Source organism: Chelonoidis abingdonii, chromosome 2 (genome assembly GCF_003597395.2).
Source record: "Chelonoidis abingdonii isolate Lonesome George chromosome 2, CheloAbing_2.0, whole genome shotgun sequence".
NCBI classification, from domain to species: domain Eukaryota; kingdom Metazoa; phylum Chordata; order Testudines; family Testudinidae; genus Chelonoidis; species Chelonoidis abingdonii.
In genome coordinates this window covers 52480050-52498020 of record NC_133770.1, presented here as the reverse complement: position 1 = coordinate 52498020, position 17971 = coordinate 52480050, and the positions used below count along the sequence as shown (strand labels likewise).

Sequence of the window (17971 nt, the reverse complement as noted above, 5' to 3'; positions counted from 1 at the left end):
TAAAGGAGCCAGCTGAGGAGCTCTCAGGACCATTAATGTTGATTTTTAATAAGTCTTGGAGCACTGGGGAAGTTCCAAAAGACTGGAAGGAAGCTAATGTGACAGTTTTTACAAAGGATAAGTGGGATGACCAAGGTAGTCCAGGCCTGTCAGCCTGAAGCTGATACTGGGCAAGAGAACGAAACAGCTGTAAAGGGACTTGATTAATAAAGAATTAGAGGAGGATAATGTAATTAATGCAAATCAATATGGGTTTATAAAAAACTAACGATATCTTTTGTTGTTGAAATTACAAGTTTGGTTGATAAAAGGTAATACTGTTGACATAACCCATTTTAGAGTTTAGGAAGGCATTTGCCTTGGTCCTGCTTGACATTTTGATTAAAAACCTAACATGGCGCACATTAAGTGGCTTAGTCACTGGCTAAATGATAGGTCTCAAAATGTAGCTGTAAATGGAGAATTGTCATCAAGCAGGTGTGTTTCTATTAAGGTCCCATAGGGATCGTTTCTTGCCTCCATGCTATTTCTACATTTATATCAATAATCTGGAAGAAAACATAAAATCATCACTGATAAGTCTGCAGATGGCAAAAATTGCAGGGGTGGTAAATAATGAAGACAACAGGTCACTGATTCAGAGCAATATGGATTGCTTGGTAAACTGGGTGTAAGCAAACAATATACATTTTAATACAGCTAACTGTAAGTGTATAAATCTAGGAACAAAGAATGTAGGCCATACTTACAAGATGGGGGACTCTATCCTGAGAAGCAGTGACTAGGAAAAGATTTAGGAGTGTGAGGGATAATCAACTGAGCATGAGCTCCTTTTGTAATGCTGTGGCCAAAAGAGCTAATACAGTCCTGGGATGTATAAACAGGGGAATCTTGAGTATACATATAGAGGTTATTTTACCTCAATATATAGCAACTGCTCCTGGAATACTGTTTCCAATTCTGGAGCCCACCACTATAGAAGGATGTTGATAAATGGAAGAGGGTTCAGAGAAGAGCCACGAGAATGATTAAAGGATTAGAAAGCATGCCTTATAGTGATAGACTCAAAAAGCTCAATTGATTTACCTTCTCTTTGTTAAGTTTAAGACTACAGTCTGTAAGTACCTACCTGGGGAACAAATATTTAATAAAGGGCTCTTCAGTCTAGCAGAGAAAGTTATAACATGATCCAATGGCTGGAAATTGAAGCAAGAAATAGACTGGAAATAAGACATACATTTTTAAACAGTTAGGGTAATTAACAATTGGAACAATTTACCAAAGGTCATGGTGGATTCTCCATCTCTGACATTTTTAAATCAAGATTGGATGTTTTTCCAAAAGAGATGCTCTAGGGATTATTTCGGGGACATTATATAGCCTGTATTACATAGGAGGCCAGATTAGATGATCACAGTAGTCCCTCTGGCTTTGGAATCTATGCATCTATGGTAAGAGTTACTATTTAAGAAGAGTTCAAGATTCAATATGAAATACATCCACAACATTAGGTCACAAAAAATAACTTTTTTGTGGTATCCTCAGTCTTATACAGGCTTTCACAGTACTGAGGTGGACATGCTTAATGTATACACAAATACAGCACTAGATACTTGACTGCAACTATTCCAGAACATGCTACTTTATCTACAGCTGTTGTGGAAAGCTAGTGATTTTAAGAGGGTATGCTAGTTTTTTCTACTTTTTTATTTTTGAATTCATTTTTACTGCAATGCTTATAGATCATTTCGAGCTGATAATAGCTAGGCAGGTGGCAAGTAGAGATTACTGGCACAAATCTCCTTATTTATCTCCCTATCTGCAAAATCATGCATACAGCAGCTCTATGAAAAAATAACTTTGTTTTTCTGTTACTCCATCTTACTTTTCCCCAGCCTGTTTCACTCACTTGTTACATTTTGTTGTATGCTAAGACTGCAAGCTCTTCTGAGCAGTTATTGTCTTTGACTATGTGTTTGTATAGATCCTCAACCCAACAGCGCCCTAATCTGGTTAGGGTTTCTAGGCACTACTGTGAAACAAATAATAAAACTGGATAGTAGAAGAATAACAAAATGGAAAAGACAACATCTGGCAACTTTTCCTCTTTAACTTCTTTAAAGCTATATTCAGCAGTTCTTACTCAAGGGATTGCCCAATAAAGTCAGTTTTGCCCAAATAAGTAAGGAGTGCTAAAGTCGGAAACTTAACAGAACATGTTTACTTGTACACATAAAAACAAAGATGGGCTTTACAGATTTTGATATTCACTCTATTTTTTATATCCAGTTAGATTTTTTTTTAAAGCATAATCCAAGAGTCCTGAAAAAACAGAAATATTAGCAAATTTGCAACAGATCAGGAGATAAGGTTCTGATAGATTCAGAAGTTCTTCAGGAACCTGAATATACTCCCATGATAACAGCAGGTTCTAATCATTACGACCCTAAGTTACAAAAACCTCAAAGTCCAAGGTCATGTACAGTTGTGCACATAATTTGTGTTCACAATCTTCTGAATTGTTAAGTTTTAAATCTACAAGTCCCATAACAAGATAAATAGGTTATATGTAGCTGAGATAATGTTTTTCCTGTTTGTCTCATTTCTGTTGGACAGAACACCCTACCACCACTAGGTGGAAACCTAAATTATCTTTTAAAAGATAACTTCATTTTCTTTCTAATGCTGATTATAACAAATGTGTTCACTATAATTTTCTTTTAAGAGACCTAATCATGTGTTGGCTATTACTAAACTGTATTCATGAGAGAAGTAGGGATCATCCAAAGATGAATAAATGGGTTCCAGGACATAATTCTGTACTTAAACTACAATTTTTTAAATAATGTGCTAGTAATAGTATAACTCCTGATACTTTCCCTGGTATAAAAATCCAAGCTGTTGCTACTGAAAGCATTAAATATTTAGACATAAGATCACCCAGGTACAACTACAGGGTGAGCTTTAAAATTCATATACTAACAACAAAAAGAATAATTGGTATAGCAATATGGCAGCAGTGTTAAAAATACTGATAGTATTCCCCTGCCATTTTGAACTTGGAAAATGCAGCAAAGGCCTGTACCAAATGCATATCTCACATCCTCCTTTAAATCTCATTTTCCATTAACTCAAGACCACAACATTATTGGAATGGGGGGGAAATGATGCTATATTTACATATAACAGAGTTAATAAAAGAAGCTAATCAAACATTATACCATACCCATGTGAACAAAGAAAAACACAAAATTACCGACCTCAGTAGTGGGCAGACTAATCTAAAAGAGAATGACAGCACTCTCCAAATTAGAGGTACCAAATGCTTCTTCCCAGGACAGATGTGTACCCTGCCCCCCGCCCCCCACTCATCTACTGGGTATACTCACAGGTCATTCCAACTCTCTCTGCAAGAAAAGACTCCACTATATGGTAAAGATTCTTGACTAAAGGCCCTAACCCTGCCTGTGTTTTTCTAGATTTGGAGGCAGCACCAGTAGAATAAGAATGGGGTCATGAAATTTTAACGCCATATTACAGTTGAATCCTGTTTTATGAATCTGTCTTGGGAAACTTCATTTTGATTGTTCTATCCCAGGAGTGATCAAACTATGGCCGGGAGGCCACATCCAGCCCTTCAGACATTTTAATCCAGCCCTCAAGTTCCTGCCAGGGAGCAGGGTCAGGGGGTTGTCCGTGTGGCTCCTGGAAGCAGTAGCATGTCCCCACTCTGGCTCCTATGCCTAAGGGCTGCCAGGGAGATCTGCACGCTGCTCCCACCCAAACACCTCCCTCACAGCTCCCATTGACCAGCAAATGCGGCCAATGGGAACTGCAGGGACGGAGCCTGTGGATGGGGCAGCACGCAGAGCCGCCTGGCCACGTCTCCATGTAGAAACCAGAGGAGGGACGTTCTGCTGCTTGAGCTGCCTGGAACCTGCACTTAACACCAAAGCAGATGAAGCAGATTAAGGAAAGTCACTGCATCCACACCACACATATCTATCCTGACAGTCAGAACAGGATCCTGATTTTCTATCTGTGGTCCTGTCTGACTCTCACAAACTCTCACTCATCAGCCACAACTAAAGCACTCAAAAGAGTGAGGAAGTCTTTCCTGACTTTGAGAAATATCAAAGAAAACTAAAGAAACAGGTTCCAATGTGATCCTTACAACCAAATGCCCATGGAACACTCTAAGTTAGAGTTAAGGTTATCAGTAGCAATAGGAATTTACTTTTAATAGTTTTTGATCCACATAATCAAAAGGTCATTAAAAACCAATGCCACTGTATCTGGCAATGTTGCACTATGTCAATGAAATAGTACTCCTTATGTCACAATTTTTATTAAAATCTGAAATGACAAATGCCTCAAAATCATATTTAACTTTCAAAGATCTATTATACTGTTAGACAAAGAGCAGATCATCTATGCAATGTACTTCATTGCCACTTACAGCAGAATATAGAAAGGTAGCAGCAGTCTTAGGCCTCATCTACACTGCGGGGGGAGAGAAACGATCTAAATTAAGCAACTTCAGCTTCTTGAATAACGTAGCTGAAGTCAACATACTTAGATCGACTTACCACAGTGTCTTCACTATGGTGAGTCAACTGCTGCTGCTCCCCCGTCAACTCTGCCTGCACCTCTCGCCGAGCTGGAGTACAGGAGTCCACGGGAGAGCACTCGGGGATCGATTTACGGCATCTAGAGTAGACGCGATAAATCGCTGCCCGCCGATCCAGCCGGTAGTGAAGACATACCCTTAGGCTTATATATCCAATACAGGTGCTGAGGGACAATCAAACAGGCACCCCAGATTTTCCATTCATAGCCCAGGTTGATTCCAGCATTCACAGATGATAGCAGAAGCTCAGTCCCCTAAATGCAATTCCTCAACCATCACCTGAAAAATTGTTTTTCGGTTTCACCTCTCAACATCTCAGTCCATTTGTGGGTGGGCAAAGACCTTAAGAACAAGTAAAAGTGGTGTAGGGGGAATCACACGAGCCCAAGGAGTTCAGAAGCAGGAAATGATGTTGTGGTTATGTGAAAGTAGGAGACCCAGTCATTGATAGGGAGGAAGCTGGATGGGGCCTTTCACATGTGACTTCAAATAGTGCCCAATCCAACACTCACTGAAGTTAACGTGAGTCACATCACGATCATATAAGGCCATTATTAAAGGCAGACCCTGCAGAACATCAAACAGTGTGTGTGAATAACAGCATTTAATTTATGTTCTGTAAAATATAATAAGATCCCTAAAACCACATCCTGCAGTCATCCAGGATGTAAAAACAAGTAAATAAACCCAACACCTAGAGTCATATCAACAGTCTGGAAATTAATCTGATTAAATAACATTAATTTATCAGAGCTTTTATCTTTCCGTGACAACATTAGTGAGAAAAACTAAACAGAATAATTAATAATCCTAGAGGTCCTCGGTCTAAATGACCAGCCCCTCCAGAACATAAGAACAGCCATACTGAGTCAGACCAAAGGTCCATCTAGCCCAGTATCCTGTCTTCTGACAGTGGCCAATGACAGGTGCTTCAGAGGAAATGAACTGAACATATAATCATCAAGTGATCCATCTCCTGTTGTCATTCCCAGCTTCTGGCAAACAGAAGTTAGAGATACTTCAGAGCATCGTTTTGCTTCCCGGCCCATCCTTGCTAATAGCCATTGATGGACCTATCCTCCATAAATTTATCTAAGTTCTTTTTTTAACCCTGTTATAGTCTTGGCCTTCACAACATCCTCTGGCAAAGAGTTCCACACCTTGACTGTGTGTTGACTTCCTTTTGTTTGTTTTAAACCTGCTGCCTATTTAGGGTTGCCAACTTTCTATTTGGGGGTGTGGGCTCCGGGATGCTGCCAGAAATGAGAGGTTCACGGTGCAGGAGGTGCCTCCAGGCTAGGGCAGGGGGTTGGGGTGTGGGGGAGTGGTGCTTCAGCTGGGGCAGGCTCTGGGGTGGGCATGGGCATGTGGGGTTCAGGATGTTGAATTGGACTCCGAGCTGGAGCTAAGGGGTTCAAGTGTGGAGGGGCTCAGGGCTGGGGCAGGGGGTTGGGGTGCAGGAGGGAGTAAAGGATGCAGGCTCTGTGCAGCGCTTACCTCAGGCAGCTCCCAGAAGCTGCCGGCATCTCCCTCCAGCTCCTAGGTGGAGGCAAGGCCAGGCAGCTCTATGTGTACTGCCCCTGCTTGCAGCCAATGGGAGCTGCAGAGGCGATGCTCGGGGATGGGGCAGCACACAGAAGCCCCTGTGGCTACCCCTATGCCTAGGAGCTGAAGGGAGATGCCAGCAACTTTCCAGGAGCCGTGTGGAGCTAGGCAGACACCCTTCCTACCCTGCTGCAAGCGGCCAACTGGACTTTTAATGGCCCGGTCAGAAGTGCTGACCAGAGCCGCCAGGGTCCCTTTTCGACTGGGCGTTCCAGTTGAAAATTGGATGCCTGGCAACCCTCTGCTTATTAATTTCATTTGGTGAACCCTAGTTCTTGTTATTTACTCCTTCTCATAACACACGTCCTCATTTATTTTCTCCACACCAGTCATGATTGTATAGACCTCCACCACATCCCCCCTTTGCTGTCTCTTTTCCAAGCTGAAAAGTCCCAGTCTTATTAATCTCTCCTCATACAAAAGCTGTTCCATACTCCTAATCATTTTTGTTGCCCTTTTCTGTACCTTTTTCATTTCCAATATATATATATTTTTAGTTGAGGCAACCACACCTGCACGCAGTATTCAAGATGTGGGCATACCGTGGATTTATATAGAGGCAATGACATTTTCTGACTTATTACCTATTCCTTTCCTAATGATTCCAAACAATCTGCTTTTTTGACAGCCACTGCACACTGAGTGGATGTTTTCAGAGAACTTTCTACAATGACTCCAAGATCTCTTTCTTGACAGCTAATTTAGACCCCATCACTTTATATGTATAGTTGGAATTATGTTTTCCACAGCTCCTGAAATGCCTTTATGTGTTACCAGAGAGTAATACAAGCATCTCCCTTTTTCAATGAACCAAGCACACTATGGTAAAGCACAACTCTGAATCAATTTCAGTTCACGTAGCAGCTCATAGAAAGGCTATCAGAATTCCATGCTCCAGGGCCAATAATGGCTAGAAACTGGTACAGAGGCAATTTATTTAGCCTGTTAGAAAGATGGACTCCCTTGTCACTCTTCAGTGATTCTCTGTAGCTCCAAGACAGCCTAAGCCTTCTTAGCTAGAAGACTGGTCCTCATAACATGGCAGCTTTAAGGATTGGAGGACAATTCAAATGTCTTAGAAGTGAATAAAAAAAGATTCAGCTGAATTTTCTGCTGTAACAACACTAACCTATAATTTGTAACCCAACCAGTTCGGTAACTAATATTAGCTTATTATTTGTTTTAAGCAATACATACACATCAATTACTGTACAATTTAGAGATTGAGCTAAATTACTTATCAGCTCTGTCAACATTAATAACATTTCCAGGCAATAATCATTATCCATCTAATTATACCAGCAGCCTCTTGTTAATGAGCACCAATTATTTTAATTAAAATATTAAATATTTAGAAAATAGAAAGCAATGTATATTAATAATTGATATGCTTCATTTGAATCCACCTGAAGAGTTATAGTTCCTGACTAACAAAGCTTGTTTTCTTTAGAAGTATCTCCTTCTAATATTAATACTTCCCCATGGGTTTCAAGATACAAATCATTAATCTGAGCCCACTGCTATAAAAAATAAATAGGCACAACATGACATTATACTACTAATTATTTTTATAAAGTTAACATTTACGTACAGACTGTTTCTATTAATCTAATTCTTAGAGGCCTTGTTTCATGCAACAGCATTCAAAAAGCAGTTCATTTTTCTATTTTGTAAGCTCAAACAAGTCAAATTAGATTTCCTTTAAAAATATTTCATTAGCCACTTACATCTTTTTAAGAATTTAGGGATTTATTTTTTTAACAAGCTTCCTAAATCCCTGTACTAAGCAAATTAAAGTGACCCTTCTCTGTCTCTTTTTAGTAAAAATTATAGTATAGCTAAGACCCTACCTGAATTGTGGGATGTTCTTCAAATAATTGCTGCTGAGTTGCGGACAAGACATGGAAAATCATAGAAAAGTAATAATGGACCTTTATTAATAGCTGTAATTTGAAAAAGCCACAGTACACCTATTTGTTTAAGAAAAATTTGCTGGAATGATATAAACACTCATTTATTATGTTAACACCACAAAGTGGGAATTTTTCTTAATATTTTGTATGAATATTTTGTGTGCCTCAGTTTCCCCTATGTACTGCATGTTTAACTAGGTGGTAGGAAAAGGTGGTTTAATCTTTGCAGAGACCCAGAGGACCAGGTGTGACTGCCACCTAGCTGCCTGGGCCCATACAATGTCCCAGACATTTTGTAACCTAGCAATTCATGACCCTGGGACCCACCCTCTGCAAGAAGCCAGCCAGCTGCAACCAGCCAGAGAACAAAGAATTGAGGTGAGTAGCCAGGTGACCTGTTTTTCCCAGGAATCAGAACAAAAGACAGAGGACAGCTTTGGGGTGAGGTATAGTGCAGGCTGCTAGAAGTGGGGCTCTCGCTTCAAGATTGGGACTCACGCAAGGTCAAAGAGAGAGAGCGCATGAAAGATGAGGGTCCCGGACAGACCCAGATTGACTTTGCTGTAGCTTCTCCATTCTCTATGCTAACGGAATGACTTTATCTAATAAACCCATCTGCATTTACAATGCTGTCTATGAGTCACTCCAGTTTAATAAAGTCAGGCTGCATTGCCCTCTGAGTGCACAAGCCTTCCCCAGATGTCCAATTCGAGTGGACTCGCTGAGGGGAGCTCATAAGGTGATGCAGAGGTGCTGAAGGCTGTGAGGTTTGGTCCCAAGAGGCGGTGAAGCCAAGGGGCTTACCCCAGAGTGTGTGTGCAAGACTCAAGGAAGGCTGACACAATGAAGGGAGTTCTCCCAGAGGCTGTTCCAGAGCACGAGACCTGTGAATCCATCACAGTTATGCCTGCTAATTTTATTTTATTTTTTTAAGATAACCAGACAATTTGGTGCAACTATATTGTATTATAAGGTTAAAAAAAGAACTAGATATATTCATAGAGGATAGGTCCATCAATGGCTATTAGCCAGGATGGGCAGGGATGGTGTCCCTAGCCTCTGTTTGCCAGAAGCTGGGAATTGGCAACAGGGAACGGATCACTTGATGATTATCTGTTCTGTTCATTCCTTCTGGGGCACCTGGCATTGGTCACTGTCGGAAGACAGGATACTGGGCTAGATGGATCTTTGGTCTGATTCAGTATGACAGTTCTTATGTTCTTATTCATTTTTTTAAAAGTGACTGGTACAATATAAAATTCAGAAGACAAATTCTTAACAGAACTACTACAGAAATTCAGTCACTTTAGCCATTTATATTTTACAGGGATTGAATGTTAGTGCAGCACACCCTGCTATAGCGGTCTCCTTCATGTCCTGTCTTTGCTTTGTGAACACTTGTCTGTATCAAGATGTTGCACACTCAGCATCCACAGGATTAGGTAAGATCAATAGTGATCGCTTTGCTGTCTCTGCTAACCCTGGAAAATGCTGTAGAACTGCAGATGAATCCCAAAACTCTCCAAGCTCGTTTAATGTACTAATGAGCAAAAAAGCGTGTGCTGCAAAACTCAAAACGTATGCAAATTGTGGACTGTGCAAGGTAAGCTGATTTAAAATAAAACGGCGGTGGAAGCCTAATATTGCAGAATCCGCAATTTTTGCAATATCGCAAATGAAGTAGGACCTTAAATACAGCAATATTACAGTAACTCAAAGGTTATTCTATGTTTGTCTATTAAGACGTATCTCAAACTTGATCCCATTTCTCTCATTTTTCTTTAAAATTAGTCTTGAAATCTGCATTTAATCTTTTGCTTATCTTTTTACATTCTGCAAATGTATTTAAGATGGCAGCATCCTTGCCTGTGAACTAGATCATAGGTTCAAGTTCCACATTGAGATTTGGGTTCATATCTAAGGATATCTGTCCAGAAACTAAAATCCTAAAATACTAGGATACAAGAGATGGTCACAAAATAGAGAAATATGGAGAACTTAAATGATGCAGATTGATTTCCTTGACATAAACACCTGATGCACTCACCTTCCTGAATCTGCTGTTTTATTAAATAATAAAGTGAGAACAATAAAATTGTTTGGAACAGTGGTAAGTTTTGGTCAAAAAATGCCAAGGCTATTTTAATGATTAGTAAGTATCCAGGAGGAAGGTTGGATAACAAGAAGGCACAACACAACCACAGTCCCAATTATCATCAGCCCAGTATACATATTCAGTAAGGCATGACACACAGTGGGCATGATCCTCCTACAAATGAAATCAATGTTGAAACTCCTATTGACTTCAGTGGTGCAAGACCAAGCCTTCTCTTGGAGTTAACAAGAGTTTCAACCACAAAGTCAAATAGCTCCAGATTAAGGATGTTTTTTTAAATCCAGGAAAATCCATTAAAAAACAAAGAAACAAACAAAAAAATGCTGAGAACATTAAGGTGGTATAATTAGATACTCAGAGTCAGGAAATGACAAAGTTAACATCACATTTGCAACAGCTCAGCTCTCGTGTGTTTACATTAAGATACAATATTTAATTATAAGATCACATATTCTATCTTTCCACTAACACAATATATCGAACCACATTGCAATATGCATCTTGTATGGTGCAGTGAGTGAGGAAAAAGCCTGTCCAGGAATAAAAATACTTCACATGTGCAACACTCCAAGTTAATGTTGCTATAAGAAACTTAACTCTTACATTATTTTAACTGTGAAACCTCAAAGTTGCTTTGACACACTATTTAGCATTTAATAGAATCATAGGCCTGAAAAGGACCTCAAGAGGTCATCCAGTCTAGTCCCCTGCATTCACAGCAGGACTAAGTATCATCTAGACCATTCCTGACAGATGTTTGTCTAACTTGCTCTTAAAAAACAGCAATGATGGAGATTCCACAACCTCCCTTGACAATTTATTCCAATGTTTAACCACCCTGACAGTAAAAAGTTTTTCCCAATGTCCAACCTAAACCGCCGTTGCTGCAATTTACGCCTATTGCTTCTTGTCCTACACTCAGAGGTTAAAGAGAACATTTTCCCCCTCCTTCTTCTAACAACCTTTTATGTTCTTGAAAACTGATATGTCCCCCCTCAGTCTTTTCTCCAAATGAAACAAACCCAATTTTTTTCAATCTTCCCTCAGAGGTCATGTTTTCTAAACCTTTAATCATTTTTGTTGCTCTTCTCTGGACTTGCTCTAATTTGTACACATCCTTCCTGAAATGTGCCACCCAGAACTGTACACAATACTCCATCTGAGGTCAAATCAGTGTGGAGTAGAGAGGAAGATTTACTTCTAGTGTCTTGCTTATAACACTCCTTCCAATACATGCCAGAATGATGTTGGCTTTTTTTGCAACAACATTACACTGTTGACTCACATTTAGCTCGCGATGCATTATGACCTCCAGATTCCTTTCTCCAGTAGTCCACCCTAAGCAGTCACTCTCATTCTGTATGTGTGCAACTATTTCTTCCTTCCTAAGTAGAGTACTTTGCATTTTGTCCTTATTGACTTTTGTCCTGTTTTCTTCAGACCGTTTCTCCAGTTTTCCAGAAAATTTTGATTTTTAATCCTATCCTCCAAAGCACTTGTAACCCCTCCCAGCTGGATATCGCCCATAAACTTTATAAGTGTACTCTCTGTACCATTATCAAAATCACTGATGAAGATATTGAATAGAATTGGGCCCAGAACTGATCCCTGCGGGACCCCACTCGATATGCCCTTCCAACTTGACTGTGAGCCACTGAAAACTACCCTGGGAATGGCTTTCAACCAGTTATGCACCCACCTTATAGTAGCTCCATCTAGGCTGTATTTCCTGAGTTTGTTTATGAGAAGGTCATGCAAGACAGTATCAAAAACCTTACTAGAGTCAAGATATACCTCATCTGCCTCTTTTCCCCCATCCACAAGGCGTGTCGCTCTGTCAAAGAAAGCTATTCATTTAGTTTGACATAATTTGTTCTTGACAAATCCATGCTGACAGTTACTTGTCACATTATATTTTAGGTGTTTGCAAATTGATTGTTTTAGGTATTCGCTCCATTATCTTTCTGGATACTACTGAAGCTAAGCTGACTGGTCTAATTTCCCAGGTTGTCCTTGTTTCTCTTTTTATAGATTGGCACTATATTTGCCCTTTTCCAGGCCTCTGGAATCTCTCCTGTCTTCCATGACTTTTTGAAGATACTCGCTAACGGCCCAGATAACTCTTCAGTCAACTCCTTGAGCATTCTAGGATGTATTTCATCAGGCCCTGGTGACCTGAAGACCAGGAATTTGGAGCAATCACATTTTTGAATTGCTCCGCTCCAGCTCCACTACCAATAGTGACTGTTCCAGCTCCGCTCCAACTCTGCTCTGCACTCTGACTCAAATTAATTTTTAACTAAATAAAAAAGTGTATGCTGTAATTTTGAAAAAAACATTTTTATTCAGACTTTTAAAACAATTTAAATGTCATCAACAATGATACAAACTAGAATCGTTCATAATTCATTCTGTAACAAATTATTGCAGCAATCAAGTTGCCTTTCATAGCCTGCCGCAAATTATTTAAAATTAACTTTAAAGCCGAAAATAGTAACTCTACACTAATTTGAGTTGTTGGCATGCTCGAAGCAATTCTACAGGCAGCCTGAATGCGGTGTGGGTAGCTGTAAATGGCCTCAAAACCAGACTTAACTTTTAGCCTACAAATAGACTCCATCGCCTCACAATCTTCTCAAAAGTCTCTCTCAAATAATGTTTCATTACAAATATAAAATCGCAGAAACTCGCTGGCGTCTTTCTGTTTATCCAATTCATTTTCAAAGTCATCTTCTGAAGAATTGATGCTTGAATTATCTCCAGTTCCCCGTGATGGTTGAAGACTTCTCAGGGATGGATGCTTGAACAAGTTCAGAGTGGAGACAGAAGTTTGAGAACAGCCTGCTATTTCTGAAGGATGTGAACTTTCCGAAACAGCAAATTCTATTGTTGATGACTCCTTTTCTTGTGTTTTGTTTTCTTCAACCTCTTTCGCTGAATTCAAATGTAGCAACAGATTTTGTTTTTTGAGTTGTCGAGCAATATCAAGGAGCCCTTCCTTTGCCTTTGGTATTTCCCTTGAGGTAAGAAGAATCCGATACTGTGGATCAACATAAACTCCAGCAAGGAAATGAATATTGTCAAAAAGCTTCTCTTTGCATTTCTGGAGGATAGAATTCCTTCGGCAATTTGTCCACCATTTTCTTGCAAGAATTTTGACAGTTTTCACCATTCCTTCATTAAAACTCGACAGCTTGAAAATTCACAGTTGTTTGGTTCAGCTTTGTCAAGAGGTCTCGCAGGTTCTTCACTTCATCCCATTCAGCTTTCGTTAAGTTGAGTTCTCTTGTTTCAGCAGCAGCCACTTGTTCACAGTAAGATTGAAAAACGAGAAGCCGATCAATCATCACAAATGTTGAATCCCAGCGAGTCACAGAATCCAATGATTGAGTTACCCCATGTAGATCAAGCAGAACACTTTGACTCCTTGGAGTTCGTAGTTTGACAATGACTTGTCGAATTTTTCCCAGAAATTTCTTCACATGTTCTTTGTTCAGTCCATTACAGATTGCCAACTGAAGAGTGTGAATACCACACATCATCAGTTGGACTTTAAGTCATCCTCATGAAGCCATGTTGGAAGTATGAGGCTAGGGTCATTAACCCATTGCACAGCAGCATCCATGTTGAGCTCAACTTCATCCTATCCTTTAATTCCTTCATCGGGCAAAATAGCTTCAGTTCTGTCCACATCCCTATTCTCAGAGGTAGAAATGGTTTCATTGTCCTCGCTGAAAAATTTTTGAAGACACAGGTCATGTCTTCTGCATTGTTAACGCAGATGCTCAGCACATGCATTTCACTGATCCCAATTTTTTCTAAAATAGCTTTTACTTGACTTTTCACGTACGAAGAATTGTGATGCCCTTCAGTGTTGATTATGTCCAAAGTTTTTTCCACAGATTTATCTTTTCCGTCTTCATAGTACTGAGCATTGATTGCAAGGAAATTTCTGTTTCCATGGGTTGCCACATCCATTTTCAGGTAGCACAATTTTAGCTCCAAAGCTTTCTTGAGCTCTTCGCAACCAGACTCACCTGTGCCGACAACTAAATGACAAACTGCATCATGCCCCATCAAAACACGAAGCTGCCGACCCATTTCACCTGCAATTTTTTGGAATCCATTTTGTTCTTTAGCCTGAAGGTAGTGAGCGATGTTGAACTCAAGCAAACCACTTCAATCAGCCCTTCACAGAAAGTATTGACATCGATGGTGACTGTAACCTTTGAGGACTTCAAATATGAGTCATGTTTTGTTTGCTTAATTTTGGGTTTCTTTTCAGATGAAGCTCTGCAAAAGATCTTTTTTCAAAGAGCCAGATGAACGTTGTTTAGCCGCTTCAGCTTTCTGTTTTGCTTCATCTTCCTGATTCTTTTTTGTAACCAGAGCCGCATAGTTTTCAGGATGGTTACATTTTACATGCTGCCAAAGATTGAAACTTTTCATGGCACTTGCTTCACTTGTCTTGAAGCTACATGGTTTGAGCTCACCATTCACGTCCTTTTCCACTTTGCACATTGCTGATTTCTTCTTTCCTTTCCCAATGCCCAAATTTGGGCTTTTCAAATTCAAAAGTAAAGACATTGTTGAGATCCTTTTCCATAAATCAGCTATCAATCATGGGGGGCAGATGTGATTTTTTTGTTGAAGCCATGGCCAAATCTTCTTGTGCTACTACCGCATCCAAATGTTTCTTGTTATGATCTTCGAAAAGCAATGAACAAAAGCATTACATTTTTTTATAACGTACCTGCTTATGATATCTTAACTGCTTAAGGTACATCAAATTTATTTTGGATTTTCTATACAAAAATGATATTTTCTTTTTAAACAAAATTATTATTAAAGTGTAAGTTAATATTTTAACATGTTTCTTGCAGTTTTAATGAAGAAGTATTTTAATATACATAATATAAACTTTATTTTATAAACTGCAAATTAGGTTTTTTATGAAATTTTGCAGTAAAATTTGAAATATTTTCCAAGTTTTTAATTAATATCTCAAAAACGCTTTAATATAGATATACTAATTAAACTTGGCATGTGCTGTAGCGTTAGTACGTGCTATTGCTGTTCTACCACATTGTTGGGCAGTAACAAGGCTACACGTTACAAGGCTGAAAATAAACATTAACAGGAAAGCAGATTCAAATTGCAAGCACAGTCCTTTTAATAAAGAGAGCAAATTTTCAGAAATATGTTTTTGCTTCATCAGCCTGAATAGATTATAAAAGATAGAGCAAATAACAGATTCTATCTTGTATAATATTTCCAGCCTGATAAAGGAAAAACATATTTCTGAAAATTTGCTCTCTTTACTAAAAGGACTGTGCTTGCAATTTGAATCTGCTTTCCCATGAAAATTTGTTTCTAATGTTCTGTCATACAAAATTATTCAAATAAAATTATTTAAACTACACGTGTTGTGTACTGGGGGGATTGGGTAAATTTTATTTAATATTTTTTAAATCTTCGACTATTTAACAGATATGACCCTGGAATATGATTTAATGCTAAAACATGTATTAAAATGGTACTCTTAATTTATTTTGTATAATTAATCCTTTCCAAGAAAATTGTTTCGAAATTTTAATCTGCTTAGAGTAATACAAACAATTTTACTTATTATTTATTTTTCAACTTTGGAACCATAAATTTTAAACCTAATAATAAATAATAACCAAAAAGTATTAACTTATTATGGAACATAATATTACTGCTCGTAGCCAGGGGCTGTCGACGACAAGCCTTTCTTGAAATAGGAAATAAAAATGACCAACCGCCAGTTTGGGACGCCTATGGTTTAAATAATTTTGTATAATGTAATATGTTAGCACATACTAATGCTAAGACACAGACATAATTTCATTACTTTATATAAAGCATTTTTGAGATATCAATCAGAAATTAACTTTTCATCATCTCCTTGAAGGGACTGTAGCTCCCTTAGGAAGAATTTTAGGACATGTGTTCACAGAAAAGTTTTTTCTTAAAATGACCTAAGGATTCACCCCCAAAGTTGTGTTGGTTTTCCAATCACTCTGGATATATCACAAAAATCATTCCTAATTTATACACAAATGTTTACTGTATATTTATATGCCTGCTGCACCCAACTTTTTCAGTAAATTTAAAATTACAAATAACGCTACCAAAAGACCATTGAACAGATGACATATAAAGTAAATCAGCCAGAGTGACATGGGAGCATGCACAAATGAACAAATGTACTGGTAATGGGAGCCTGTGAAAGAAATGAGTTTAAGTGGTTACTATCTCTTGCGATATCTTAATATATCAATAAACAAAAGCATTATTTTTTTTTGCAATATACCTGTTTGTGATATCTTAAATGTTACGTCTTGCGTCACACTCTTCCATAATCGCAGCACTCAGCGTGTCTCGTTGATCAACCCTTACAAAAGAAGTATCAACACATACTAATCTACGTGACTACATACTAGCCTAACCTTGGCACAATGGTGGGAGCAGTCTGCAGTGTTGCCGGATGTCTGATAATTATCTGATTCTTTAATAAAACATATCTCCAAAAAACTTTGTAATTTTGTATCTGTACATTAAACTTGATTTTGGCTGAAGTGAGAATAACTATGACATATTACGTAAAGTGGTAAAGTAGATGTTAATATCAATGGTTATACAGTCTGAAACTTTTTGGCACCTTTAGGGCTTTCTTGCTAAATATAATTCATTTTGGATTGAAAATTAAAAAAAAACTGGAGCAGTGGAGCAGTCAAGATTTTCTGTGCTCTGACTCCACTCCAGCTCTGCGCAAAAACCTGCAGCTCCACTGCTCCACGCTCCAGCTCCGGGCTCCACTCCAAAGCCCTGCTGGAGACATCTCATTTGTTTAAGTAATTTTTAACTTGTTCTTTCCCTATTTTAGCCTCTGATCCTAACTCATTTTCACTGGCATTCACTATATTAGATGTTTAGTTGCTACTAACCTTTCTGGTGAAAACTGAAACAAAAAAGCAATTTAATACATCTGCCATTTACACATTTTCTGTTATTGTTCCCCCCCTCCTCATTGAATAATTGCTCTATCCTGTCCTTGGTCTTCCTCTTGCTTCTAATGTATTTGTAGAATGTTTTCTTGTTACCCTTATGTCTCTAGCTAGTTTAAACTCATTTTGTGCATTGGCTTTTCTAATTTTGTCCCTATATATTTGTTTTATTTGTTTATATTAATCCTTTGTACTTTGACCTAGTTTCCACTTTTAGTAGGACTCTTTATTGCGTTTCTGATCATTGAAAGTGGGTGGTCTCTTGCCATACTTCCTTTCTTTCCTACGCAATGGGCTAGTTTGCTCTTTTGCTCTTAATAATGTCTCTCTAAAAAACTGCCAGCTTTCTTGAACTGTTTTTCCCCTTAGATTTGCATCCCATGGGATCTTACCTACCAACCCCCTGAGTTTGATAAAGTCTGCCTTCTTGAAATCCATTATCTTTATTGTGCTGTTTTCCTTACAACCTTTTCTTAGAATCATGAACGCCATCATTTCATGATCACTGTCATTGAAGCTGCCTTCCATTTTCAAATTCTCAACCAGTTCCTATTTGTTAAAAATCAGATCTAGAACAGCCTCTCCCTTAATAGCTTTCTCCAGTCTCTGAAATAAAAAAGTATCAGAGGGGTAGCCGTGTTAGTCTGGATCTGTAAAAGCAGCAAAGAATCCTGTG

General features: G+C 38.7%; 1 protein-coding gene and 1 long non-coding RNA gene across 2 annotated transcripts in view; both read right to left on the bottom strand.

Annotated features, from left to right (window-relative positions):
• The window catches only part of SDHAF3 (succinate dehydrogenase complex assembly factor 3), an 85833-nt gene that overhangs the window by 60424 nt on the left and 7438 nt on the right, over window positions 1–17971 (bottom strand). The gene's annotated exons all lie outside the window — the stretch shown is intronic.
• Window positions 12603–17908, bottom strand: LOC142046319 (uncharacterized). Its single transcript, XR_012655211.1, has 2 exons — window positions 16602–17908; window positions 12603–14971 (listed from the first exon to the last, which is right to left on the bottom strand). It is a non-coding gene; the product is annotated as an uncharacterized LOC142046319 (long non-coding RNA).